The sequence below is a fragment of the Canis aureus genome, chromosome 1 (genome assembly GCF_053574225.1).
Source record: "Canis aureus isolate CA01 chromosome 1, VMU_Caureus_v.1.0, whole genome shotgun sequence".
Taxonomy (NCBI): Eukaryota; Metazoa; Chordata; class Mammalia; order Carnivora; family Canidae; genus Canis; species Canis aureus.
The window spans coordinates 8,203,932-8,216,758 of NC_135611.1; the positions used below are offsets into that span (position 1 = coordinate 8,203,932).

The following is a 12,827-nucleotide window of genomic DNA, read 5'->3' on the forward strand; positions in this document are numbered from 1 at the left end:
ACAAGTTTCTCTTTATTTTACTGCAATTTGAGTAAAAATTATCAAATTGTCCACTCAAAGTTTTTATGTTTGCATTCCTGTTTCATCATCAGTTCTACTATAATCATTAGTAGGGTACTTGTAGGACTGTATCAGAACATATCAAGGAAGCATAAGATCAAGTATGTATCTCTTCTAAAATCTTTTTTAAAATCTTGCTCAATTTTCTTCCACACAAATTGTACCTCTTATAAGTTAACAGTAGATAATAAATTAAATGCTAAACTGGCAATTAATCAACTCAGTTCACTGTCCTCATTTCACTGTATCTGGTCAGGATGACGTAGCACCACAGAGAGAGAGAAGAAAGAAGGAAAGAGAGACAGAGAGAGAGAAGGAGGGAGGGATGGAGGAGGGAAATGAAAGAAATTATAGAAAGGTGAAGAATCACCACCTGCCATTTTCTTGCAAGTGTTTTTGCTTCTCTAGTTTATTGTTCCTGTGTATGAGTGTGTCCACACGTACATATTGAGTAGACCGGAATTTAATTTTCTATATAGAATCACCTACATCTCACAAAGGATTTGAAGTAGATGCCCTTCACCTGTAAGGAAAGTGTATAAGTCTCTCCTTCAACCTAAGGACTTTCTAAACACACCTGAAAAAAGGCAGCTAGTTGACACCGTTGCAACGGTGTGCTAAGCAATGGTTGCCAAGTAAGAATCATAGTAGCTCAGAAGAGAGCTTATTCTAGCTTATTTTCTAGGTTGAGGAGCCTTAAGAGGGAGGAGTGACCTGAGAAGAGCTTGAAATGATGTTAGGATAGATGAGAAAAGGTGTGAAAAGAAGATAAAAGACAAAGGCCCGGGAGACAAAAAAAAAGGCATAAGATTGGAACACTTGAGTGTGGTTTCCATCACTTTCACTACTTCTGATACCACTACAGCCGCTACTGTCAGCATCATTATGGCACACATTGGGAAATGTACTGGTACCCATTCTAATCAAAATCTTAAAATGGAAACTTAAAAAAGCTAGTGTCATTGGAGCTAATGGATCGTGGAATGGAAGCACTAACAGAAAATAAAGCTACAACCAGAAACTGGATCTAAACTGTCAAAGCTTAGAAAGCCTGAAAAAAAAAAAAAATCATGTGTTTAGATTTTAACCTGTAGATACCCGGAGTTCGGAAGGGTCTCTGGCCACAACAGACAAGCTGAAAGATGTATTTCAGAAACATCAAATTGGTAGTGATGTTAGGATGAATCCGGGAGGCAAAAGGAGGCGACCTCAATCCAATAAGTGAGGTGTGTTTGTTCTAACGCAAGACAAATGAAATTTTTATGAAATTCTCTAGTTCGGTTTTGAAAAAGACAAATCAATGTTGACAAATCGAGGCATGAAAGAAAGGATGCGGCACCAGGGTCAGAAAGTGTGTCTGTGGTGTTTCTTTTAATCAAACAGTTCAGAGGCAGGCCCTGTTCAATAATTAAACGCTGGTTCTCAATGCATCATTCCACTGTGTCATTCAGGAATACCCAGGAAGCAGCCAGGATGAGTGCAGGTCATTTGACTTCAGTTGGAAGAATTCTGATCAATGAAGTAATAAGCACACGAGGCATTCCTCCCCAGACACAGCCAGTCGCCAGAGTGGCTGCTGTGTGCGCAGCCGAGACCAGAAAGTCACACGGCCACGGCAGCACATGTGAGCTGCAAGCAGGTGCTTGGAAGACAGATTCGCGGCCTACGTGCTTCTGCAGCCCAGCATTCCAGATCCGCACATTTTGGAAGGCGCTGACAATTCATAGGGTTTCTCTCCCAAGACCCTGACCCAGATGGCACAACCAGTAGGGGTGGGAGCTGAGATTTCCACTGAGGTCCATCAGGCCAGGAAGGCGAGCGTCTGAAAGAGGCATGTGCTCACTGAGCTTTACCTGGCATCTCCCAGCCTCCAAAAGGACTCTCCAACATTCCTCCCCATGACCCATCCATGTTGTCACCCCCACTTCCATCTGGCTGGCTTCCTCCGGTGTTGGAAAGGGAGCAACCTATTCATTTTCAAGTTTATACCATCATCTCATTGCGTAAAGGACCTGGGCCAGCTTGCAGAACTGTGCAGAAGACAGAATAATGAATAAAGAAGTTGGCAATGTGAAGAGAAGAGAAATGAAGGGAGGAAAACAAGGTGGTGGGAATAAAGGCCATAAAAAGGAGCAATATCTGAGTGTGTGCTGGGGATCGCATGTGTGGGGCTCACTGCACGAGACTGAGTTTTCAGCCACAGAAACGGGAGAAGATGTGTGGTAGAGGGACACGGCCTACGGATCTGCCTTCACTATTGGGTGTTTGGAAGATCTGAACCAAAACAAGGGCAAAAGTCAGTAAGATGCCCAGGACAGAAAGAGGTAAGTAGTTGAAATAAATGAGAAAACTAAGGCAGGGCCTGATGCCTGGGCCACAGAGAAAGGGAGCGTAAAGCAGGGGGGAGGGGGGTGGCGGGCAGCGGGAGCCCTGTGCACAGCTCACAAAGGCAGCAAGGCCCAGCGGATGGGAGGCTTCACCACGCTGTCTCTGGCCACCTTGGCCAGGCCAGAGATGGGAAATTGAAGGTTAGGAATTTGCAGATTTTACCCCAAGCCTCCTGTCAACCAAAACAGAGAAGAAAGTCATGAGAGTGTAACAGTATTCCTCAAACTGGCATCTATTTAATGCTCTTCTGATAGGTCACAACTGCAATGTCACACAGACACACTCGGTGTGAGAAATACTGGCAAATGCGGGATTAAAACAAATCTACATTTGTCTCTTGGCCGTCGGTGTGCTGACATCCTGAGAGGTCAGCCTGGTAGGAGACCGGGGAAACTTCTCTTCATGCTCCAGTGAGGGGCCTTCCTATGACAAGGGCTTTGCAGAATATAGTCTGGGAAAAATGGCTTCACTAACAATGGTCAAGAGAAAAAAAGGTTCACAAGTTCAGTTTTTCTCTGGTACCAAGACCTGTGAGATGTCTGGGCCGTGGGTTCCCATGAAGGACACACTGCATCATAAGTGGAGGTCAACATTCTCCACATCAGCCCTCCCATAAATGTCCAAATAACAGTTCTCTGACAACATACATGGGCCCCGTATATAAAACAAAGGAAAAACTGTACATGTAAATTTTGTTTTAAAGGCCAAAGCTGTCATCTGTTTGCCTAACATGGTTCTCTAGTGATCTGACTTGGTCTAAGACTAAAATTTAGAACAGCAAGAATAGATGATTGCATGTACTTCACGTAATCTCAAAGAAATGTTCTAAACTGATGCCTATGCTGAGTTTCTACAGCTTAAGAGTTAAAGGTCTTTGGAAGAACTTGCAGATAATCTACACTGCCAATTAAGGACAGATTGATTTATTTCATGCATAAACAAAGAAAAGGACTGGGGTTTTAATCCTCTAATAAAAACTAAGGATTTATGCTTAAATAGAAAATTCTATGACTGATTCTTGGAGACAGGCAAAGGGAAAGGTGACAGAAATGGTCATGTGTTCTCACCAACACGTCCATGCAAGTCTGCTTAATCAAAAGGTATCAAAGTTCTGCACTATACAGCTTGTAAATAAGTCTTTTATCCTGGAGGGTTTTTAAAGCAGATATTGCAAATTACCCATTTAAACAATTTAAAAGTTTTCAGTATTGTACCCATAGGACAACAAATTTTAATGACAGTAACTTCTTGGGGCACTTCCAAGATAAGTTGGATAAAAAATGTAATACAAGTAACTAAATGAGTTAAATAGGATTTCTGCTATATGCCAATTATATTTAAAGAATGTCTGCCAAAAATAATGACTAGGTTTTCGGAGTAATTGATCTTAAGTCACTCTTGGACAGCGAAGGACCACTCACCAATTGAGACCACATCCATTTTGATGGGAATGCCTTGTCTCCTTTTTATCCTCAATAGCAATAGGGCATCCAGCGCAGTTTCATGTTGAGAAAGAGAGGCCAAATATAGTTTCATTTGTCCATTTTTTGAAATTGTTCTTATCAGAGAGGTAAATCTTACTCTACTAGATGCTAGTGGAGGTCCCCCTATGAGCATAAACATCAGGTAAGGGCCCAGACTGTCCTGGTTCCAGAGTTAAAGATGGGAGCAGAGGGCAGGGCAGGTGGCAAACATCCAACCAGCTGCAAAGAGCAGCCCTATCTATCTTAGAACAGCTGTGCTCACACTCTGTGCATTGTGTAGAATAGACACTGGGGTCCTCTACAGAGGAGGGAGCCCACAGTAAGGGTGGAGTCAAAATCCACTCCCCTAGGTAACCCAGCCAGAATCGGGGTCAGTGTGGGCTCCCCTTATTTCTACCCATGTTTCCTAAAACTACGTCCATACCTCTCAGTGTCCTGTGAGTTGGTAAAGTATCATTTGCTCCTTCTGAGGGAGGAGAACCGAATTTCCCACTCTTCTACAACTGTCAGGCTTTGGGCCTCCGTCTATGTTTCAGAGCCCCTGTTATTTATCACATGAGGAACCAAAGACAAGAAAATAACTAAAAATCTATGTTTTTTTAAAAAAAAATAACAATAAACTTCGGTAGCCAAGGACTGTAGGCAATGATACTGACGTTCTGAAATGTCTTTGCAAATTGATAAACCCAAAATATCCGCTGAGGCTTTTTCTTAGATAAGGTCCATATACTGCTTTCTGACCAAGATGAAGCCTCTCACTGCAGGTGATACAAAGGTCTAGCTGCCAGTTTTCCAAGACATTTGCATAACAACTGCCCATCATGAAGCACTTTGGGATTCTCTTAGCTTTAGAAGCAACTGAAAAAGAGACCTGTTTGCTAAGACTTTATGGAGAGTGACTATGCCACCCCTAACATGCTATCTTTCTTTTACTTGCTCAGGCCTTCAGTAGGACATGGGCCAACCAAACCATAAATACACACAGGCCGAGCCCCTATTAAATTCAAGGTTCTCTGCTGAAGGAGACTGAACAGAAGTATGAGCCATTCTTCCCAGACTCAAAGAGACAGATGGCAAAACTGGGGTAAGGAAATAAATGTATACATTAGATACATAAACGTGTTAGGTTGGCCTTCAGCCTCGAGCTCGAATTCAGGCCACATCACATACTGCCCTGGTCACTTTGCTTACCTATACAGCATGTAAGGTGCTCTGCATGGCGTCTGTCCCAAAGTAATTTCTTAACAAACTAATTATTATTATCTCTATAAGACCCAGAAACCAAGAGAATTTTAATGATCATTGTTGGCCTAATATACATTAGTCACTCTATCTATCTATATTTATCTATCTATCTAATGTATATAAATGATATCAGTATATTCATTAATTCTCATACTCCCCTCAAACACTATTATTAATTGCACTGATTTGGCAAAATTCCAGTAACCTACAAACAGCAGGTCTGGATTCAAACTCTATCTGATTCCAAGCCTGTGCTCTTTCCACTAAAGAACTCTTAGGCTACAATTTACAACTACACTGTCCAGTGTGGCTATTTAAATTTAAATTCTAACCAGTTTGGGGGCACATGGGGTGTTCAGTTGGTTAAGTGTCTGCTTTTGGCTCCAGTCAGGATCCCAGGGTTCTGGGATGGAGCCCCACATAGGGCTCCCTGCTCAGCAGGGAGCCTGCTTCTCACCCCCCTACCTCTACTTGTGCTCTCTCGCGCTCTCTCTCTCTCTCAAATAAATATATATATTTTTAATTCTAACTAGTTCAAGTAAATCAATTCGAAATTTAGTTCTTTGGTTGCACTAGGGCTCAAAAGCCACATGTGGCTTGTGGCCACGATACTAGACAGCAGACATCCACTGGGCAGCACTGATCCACATAAAGACCAACAGAGAAAACTATTTTTCACAGGCCAGGAAAATGGTATCTTTTCAGTTAAAGCATGATGAACTGAAGGGAAGTGATACATTCTACAGTCTTGTGTGAAGCTGCCCAAAGCATCATGAGCATAGTTGAGTAAAACACCTGTGTCTTCAACCTTTAGGTCTATATTATATAATACTTAGGAAGAAACATTTAAATTCCTAGAAGCTGCTGTAAAACAAAATTTCATGGAACACAGTAAAGTGGGGCATTAAGAATCGCTCTTGGACTCAAGCCAATGTCAACTAGTCTGTAGACCTACTTAGGCTTTTTCTTAGGTGCTTGCTTAGATGCTTGCCTGGGCTTTTTGCTGCCTAAAACAAGAGTCAAAATGACCAAACATTTGAATTAGCCTCCTATCCAAGAACTCTGTTTAACCAGCCTTATTAAAAAAACAAAAAAATACAAACAAACAAACAAAAAAAAACCTATTTGTAGAATAGCATCTTCTTTCCATTTTCACTCACTCCTTTAATCGAGAAACATTTATTCATCACCTACTGTGTACCTGGCACTGGTTAGGATGCCAAAGACACAGCAATGAACCAAAGCAAATGGAGTCACTGGGATCAGAGCATTTATACTCTGAAATCTTCTCTCTTCACAAAACAGTAAGGTTTTACTATGAAAGATGATATTCATGTTCAGGAAATAATTTTGCTGACATAATTCAGCAAATAATGACACATCCCAAGTCCAACCAATAACTTAATTCCCTCTAGTATATAGATTTCTTTCTGCTCTGTCTTACTACTTCTCTGTTTTATACTTAATACTCTGTGTTTAAAAGAAAACCATAGATGGCATCTCTAAGACTGAGTCCCCAAACTGGCCTTAAGTTAAGCTAATTGCAGTTGCAACCTTCCCCAGAAATACAGTCTTAACAAACCAAGAATTTCAAAAAAAAAAAAAAAACAAAACAAAAAACAAAAAACCAAGAATTTCCTATCAGTTAAAATGAGCCTGCCATGTGGGCCCTCCCCAACCCCCAAAGGAAGATGAGGCAGTCTGCTGATAAGACCCCCTCTTCTTCCCCTAAGAGTAAACCACCTTGTCTGGAACAATCCTTTTCTTTTGCTAATAACTTTCTCACCCCAACCTTCTCCTACAAAAACCTCCCATTTTGTACAACTTCTTGGAGCCGCCCTCTGTTAGCTGGATGGGATGTTGCCCCATTCATGAATGTTTCCATAAAACCAATTAGATCTTCAAATTTATTAGGTTGAATTTTGTTCATTAACGTCTATACATATTACACTTATTCTCAGCGAAACTTAAAATACTTAATTTCTCCTCAAAGATGGGAAGAAAATTGTACAAAAGACCCACTGTATGTCCAAGCTCATACACAAAGTAGAGACCCTAGAGTCTCTATTATTAGCACCTCTAAGAATCGCTGTTCAGATCTTTGAAAGTCTGCTTTTTATGTCTGTGCATTTAAATTAGGAAAGCCAATAAGATGGGGGCAATGCAGGATGCTAAAGCAGATCAAATGGATAGGAAGACGAAAGAATTTTTTCCTTTTATTCATTTGTTAATAATTCCTAAAATAGTGAGTCTACAGAAGCCAATGTGATTGAATATTGTTTTGTGGTCTGTGAAATGAATTTACACACCTTCTAATCTCTTCTCAGTGGCCTGAGGCTGAGTGGTCATGAACAATGGCCATTTTTGACTGGATTCTAAGAAACTGTACTATTTTTAAACTCAGTATAATGGAAAATTCCACAGGAACAGAAAACAGTAAGACAACATAAAACAGGAACATAAAAGGATAAAGAGAAGGGATAATGTCAGTAATTTCATTTTTATGTAACACAACTCTATAGCCTGAAAAAGCAAATTTTCTTGGTATTGTCTGAAAAACTTGGGAGAATGAGAGGGACACATGAGAAGAGTTAGTTCCATTAAGGACAGTCAGAATGAAAGCTGTAATTCTAAAGCATTTGGTCTTTTAAGGTCCGCATTATTTTTACTTTGGTTAGAAGAGGTAAGAAAACAAATAGAAGGAGACTCCATTTAAATATGAAAGAAAATAAAGCTGCCATCCTGCATTCCTCTCATTCCCAGGACCTCACACAGTCCCTTCAAAAATGCAGCCATCTGAAAAAGGAGAACATTCTGATGTGGGAAGAAGGTTCCTTCGTAGAGAAAGATCAGTATGTGGTTTGCAGGAGACAAGATTCTCTTGGGTTTTTCTGCATGAGAAATACAACCATTATATTACATTGAACACAGATGGCAAGGTGACTGAAAGACTCCCACCAGACACCTCTTAGTCTAATTTCTCCCTTGATTTGTCTCTTACTAAATATAAAAGTTAAATTTCTTCTTTTTACTTTACAATCTGTTGGTCCTATACCAGTGGCTTCCAGTCAATCCTTTGCTTCCTTGATCCCAAATTCACCAAACTTTAAATTGATTTTCAAAACATTTTTCCATCAAATAAATGTGTTTGTGAACTCTTTCTGACCAATTGAATTTTTTTTTCTCAAGTAGTTCCTACTAGAGATGCTCTTCTTACTCATCTGACCATCCCTGTCACCATCAATTCCCAGTATCATATTCTAACAGTTGAAGTACAGCGAATATTTCTGCCTACAAAGAATTTACAATTCACTTCGGGAGGTAAGTCACAGATGATGTGGGAAACAAAGGCAAAAGAGAAAACTTAGATTTCCTTGCTGCTTACAGCCCACTAACAAGTCCTTGAAACAGGTAGAGTGACCTTCCTCTAGGTCAGCTGCCTAGACGTCAATACTTTGCTAAGGCCAAGAGGAAATCTCAGCTTAACATTATCCCAATCCCCAGGATCCTGTAGGTCTTCTTTAACATATAAAAATTCATTCCGAAACTTCCTTTCTTTCCCCCAAGATACATGTTGGCAATCATCCCCAAAGCATATGATCCACCAACGTACATCTGAAGGGTCTCATGACTAAGGTTTTATTAGACAGCAATAAACGACCTTTTCCTAACAATCGCTAGCCCTTTCAAGGTCCTGGACACCTTGCTTCCAAAATTCCTTAGAGACCTATGCTCTCTCTAACCTCCTCCCAACTTGAAAGTATACAATAGGCCACCCTCATAACCCCAGTATACCTCTTGCTACCCACGGATCCTGTCCTCGTGCTTTAATAAAACCACCTTTTTTGCACCGAAGACATCTCAAGAATTCTTTCTTGGCTATCAGCTCCAAACCCCACTACTTCAAATCACACCAATATATACATGGTATGAAGGATAACAATACAAACCAGGAGATTACACTTTCTCTAGAGACTTTTTAAGGGTAGTGTTTACTGTATAACTGAAGAAAGATCTCTTTTTCATAAAAAGTAGTACTTAATTAGGGTCGTTAAATTAATTGAGGAGCCATGAGACTGATGTGGCCCTATTGCCAAGGTAGCCTAAGTAACTGAACCAAAATCTAAGCCTGTGTATATCCTCGGGTTGTGAAATTGGAACCTAAGGAAAACCAATTACACAGAGCCAACTAGGCTTTAAGTGATAGCCAATCAATAATAATTTCCTTTCTTTGCTTCTGCATCTTCTATACATAAGGCTGCCCCCCCCCCCCCTGCTCCTGTCAAGGAAGCACTCCTGTCCACTTGCCAGTTTGGCACTCTCCAATACAAAATGATTTTTGCTCAATAAATTCTAAAAATTGTTCATGTGCCTCAGTTTACATTTTAACGAGGTTTAAAATAAAAGGAAGACTGTTAGAAAGAGAGAGGCGTGGGAACACAATTGACAGGAGCAATCGTACTGTCTCTGAATTCCAGAAACAGAAACAGCATGCATTCGTTACATTTTGGAAGACAACACATGACCAAATTTGACTACAGGAAAAGATTTTGTAACTTTTGTTAATCATTGAGTTTTACTGACCCTCTTTCCAGAATATTCAGGGCTGGGAATGGTCACCTTACCCAATGCGAGCTTGGCCCCATCTATCATCGCCAATGAGGATGAGAAATGAACCAGGCTAGAGAAACATCACTACTATCTCTAATGTGGGGAGTGTTACTTTCAAATTGATTAAAATAACTACCTTTACATGGTGCCCTCCAGTTACACAGCTGCCTCACATCCCTGTCTCATCCTCATAAGCACTGAATTTTAGTGCAAGTCACAAATTAGTATCTGTACTAAAAAAAAAAAATCTGCGGTTAGGTGACACTGTTGGTCACCCTGTTGTAAATGGTAGAGGTGAGATTTTCACACCTGGTCTTCAGACCCCACGGTGCTCCCCCTGCCAGCCCGCCAGCCCCAGTGAAGAACCCACACCTGTTTAGCACTAGCTGACGAGGTCACGTTGTTCTTTCCTGAAGGTTCTTCCCTAACTGATAACTCCCACGACTACAATGCAGAGCTGAGTTAATCATCCTAATCTACAGCACAGACAATTAAGTAGAAATATGAGAATCCCATGCTTGGCTGTTATATACTCCACACTGTCACCTGATGCCTTCTCCGTGATCAATTTTATGGCACATCTACCACATTTTTCCCAAGAGCCTGAATCACTGTAATTCCTCACCAAAGCAGGGAAATATGTTTCCCTGACTTATAATCAGTAGGGTTTTTTTTTTTAAAGGTTTTTATTTATTTATTTGAGAAAGAGAGGGAGAGGGCATGGTCAGGGGAGGGGTAGAGGGAGAAGCAGACTCTGTGCTGAGCGGGGAGGCCAATGCACCTATGCAGGCCTCAATCCCGAGACCCCAGGATCATGACCTGAGCTGAGGGCAGACACTTAATTGACCGAGCCACCCGGGCACCCCATCAGTAGAGTATTTTTAAATATCTGAAGATGTAGGGGATCCCTGGGTGGCTCAGTTTGGCTCTGCCTTCTGCCCAGGGCGTGATCCTGGAGACCAGGAATCGAGTCCTACATCAGGCTCCCTGCATGGAGCCTGCTTTTCCCTCTGCCTGTGTCTCTGCCTCTCTCTTTCTCTCTCTATCTCCCATGAATGAATAAATCAAATCTTAAAAATAAATAAATATCTGAAGATGTAAATGTAAATACATACATGTCTGCCTAACAATCTGCTCAGTTATGATCTAGTATGCCTACAAAAGACATGTTGCCTATTCAATAAGCTATGCTTCACAGAAAGAGTGGTTAGAGGACCGCTCAAATGCCACTGTTTTACAAAAGGATTAAACAACCTCCTGTTTCTGCGAGACTCAACAGACGCTAGATCTTCTCTTGTCTGAGTTTTGATCTTGTATGGTCCACATGGCAAGGCTAACTCTCCCCATAAAAATCAGAGGAACCAAATTCACCTCTTGGCTCTACAGTCACCCACTGACCTGTATGTGTGGTGTCTGTGGGAAACTCACAGCTGAGGCAAACCAGGGTGTTTTCTGCCCCCTTGAAAGAGCTAAACAATAACCTAAGAGTGAGTTGGAGAGAAGGAAAGAAAGAGGGACTCCTGATTACACTCTGGATGATTTCCTAAATTTCTTAAAGACGGATAGAATAATGGAGTCTGATTTCTCAAAGGCAGGCATTAATTTTCCTTAGTCCAAAACTATATCTCAAAGTATATTTTATTCATATTCAGAAAGGGATCAATGGAAGGCCAAAAAGCAGGAATGCAGACCCCGCCAGTGCCCAGCCCCAGGGGACCGTCATGGTACGGTTTTTTGTCAGCCCTACCTTTTCTTTTTAGTATTCATGAACACTTAGCAAATAATCACATCGCACTGATTCAGGGACATATATCCTGCCTTAAACGTGAAACTCCAGCGTGTTTATCTGACACAGGGATGCACTTTCTCTCCATCTCCAGTAAGAGCAAGGAGCAGACACGACAGGCAAATGAGCTCGCGATGAACTCTCCATCCCAATGTCTCTACCTGCCCTGCTATTCATCTTCTGCAGTCTACACAGAACTCTTTCTCCTTCAAAGCAAGCTCTAGGGTTACGGAAGAAAAATCAGGTGCAACGAACAGGAACCACTTCACTTGTTAGCCAAGAAGATGTTGGAGATGCTGAAAAATGAAAAGTTAGGGCATCGTGTAATCCAGCCTCAGGCTGGCCTTTGAGTTGAATGTCTTAAAGGTCCTTTCAGACAGTGATGCCCAGTGTTTAATGCCTTGATCACCCACATTTCACTTGTGAGTTTCTGAGGACTCCCTGACTGAGAAAAACAATGTATTACCATGCGAGATGGAATGGATGCTATTTATTTTCACTTTTTAAGGGAGACAGCTGAAAGATATCTCGTTCAAAGGAAGGCAAAAGACAATCACGTGTCACGGGCTCAAGGTAAGCCAGCTGGCACTACCAGCCATGCCAAGCAGGCTACCAATTTATAATTCAAATGTTGGAAAGGTTTATCATTTGTATGTTCAACTTCCTTCAGCAAACATTTACTGCTCTGCCAGTAACATGAGCCAAAATGCTACTACATTCTGCTAAGGGGGCACAATAAGATAAAAGGCTAGATGAACTCCCCATTTCTCCACAAAGGGTTCCCCAACGGGGTAGCCACTGGCAAACAAATGTGATGTGCTGTGATTTGAAGTAGAGAATAAAATTCCATTTTATTATCCACGACCCAAAGGCCTGGGATTCCATTGAGTCATTCTTTGAACTCAAGGTGTATTTGTCTAAAATGGGTGTATGTGTGTGTGTGTGTGTGTGTGTGTGTGTGTGTCTAAAATGGGTGTAACATGTGTCACACCAGACCACATTAAAAGACCACTTGCTATGGCTCACCATGAAGACCAAACTGGACAGGTAAGCGTTATGAGGAGACAGTTTTGTGTGACAACTTCCAGAACCCAGAATGTCAAAGTGGAGAACCTCAGGCCAACAGTTCCTTCTGGGTCCTGGGGTGGTCACAGTAGATCAGAACCTGCCACTCTCAGGGCAAAGAGAGACTGTAGTAGACAATGATAAAAAAATTTTTCAAGGCTCTCACTCTCGGCCTACTTTTGAATTTT

General features: G+C 41.4%; 1 long non-coding RNA gene across 3 annotated transcripts in view; it reads left to right on the top strand.

Annotated features, from left to right (window-relative positions):
- LOC144323583 (uncharacterized) overlaps positions 1–12,392 on the top strand; it is a 44,539-nt gene extending 32,147 nt beyond the window's left edge. For 2 of the 3 annotated variants that reach the window (XR_013389007.1, XR_013389000.1), the window contains exons 3-5: positions 4,874–5,016; positions 8,370–8,498; positions 11,669–12,392. This is a non-coding gene — a long non-coding RNA (uncharacterized LOC144323583). Of the gene's footprint in view, positions 1–4,873; positions 5,017–7,940; positions 8,273–8,369; positions 8,499–11,668 lie in introns of those variants that run through there. The other variant, XR_013389015.1, reaches the window with a different exon arrangement.
- Positions 12,393–12,827: the final 435 nt, after the last annotated feature.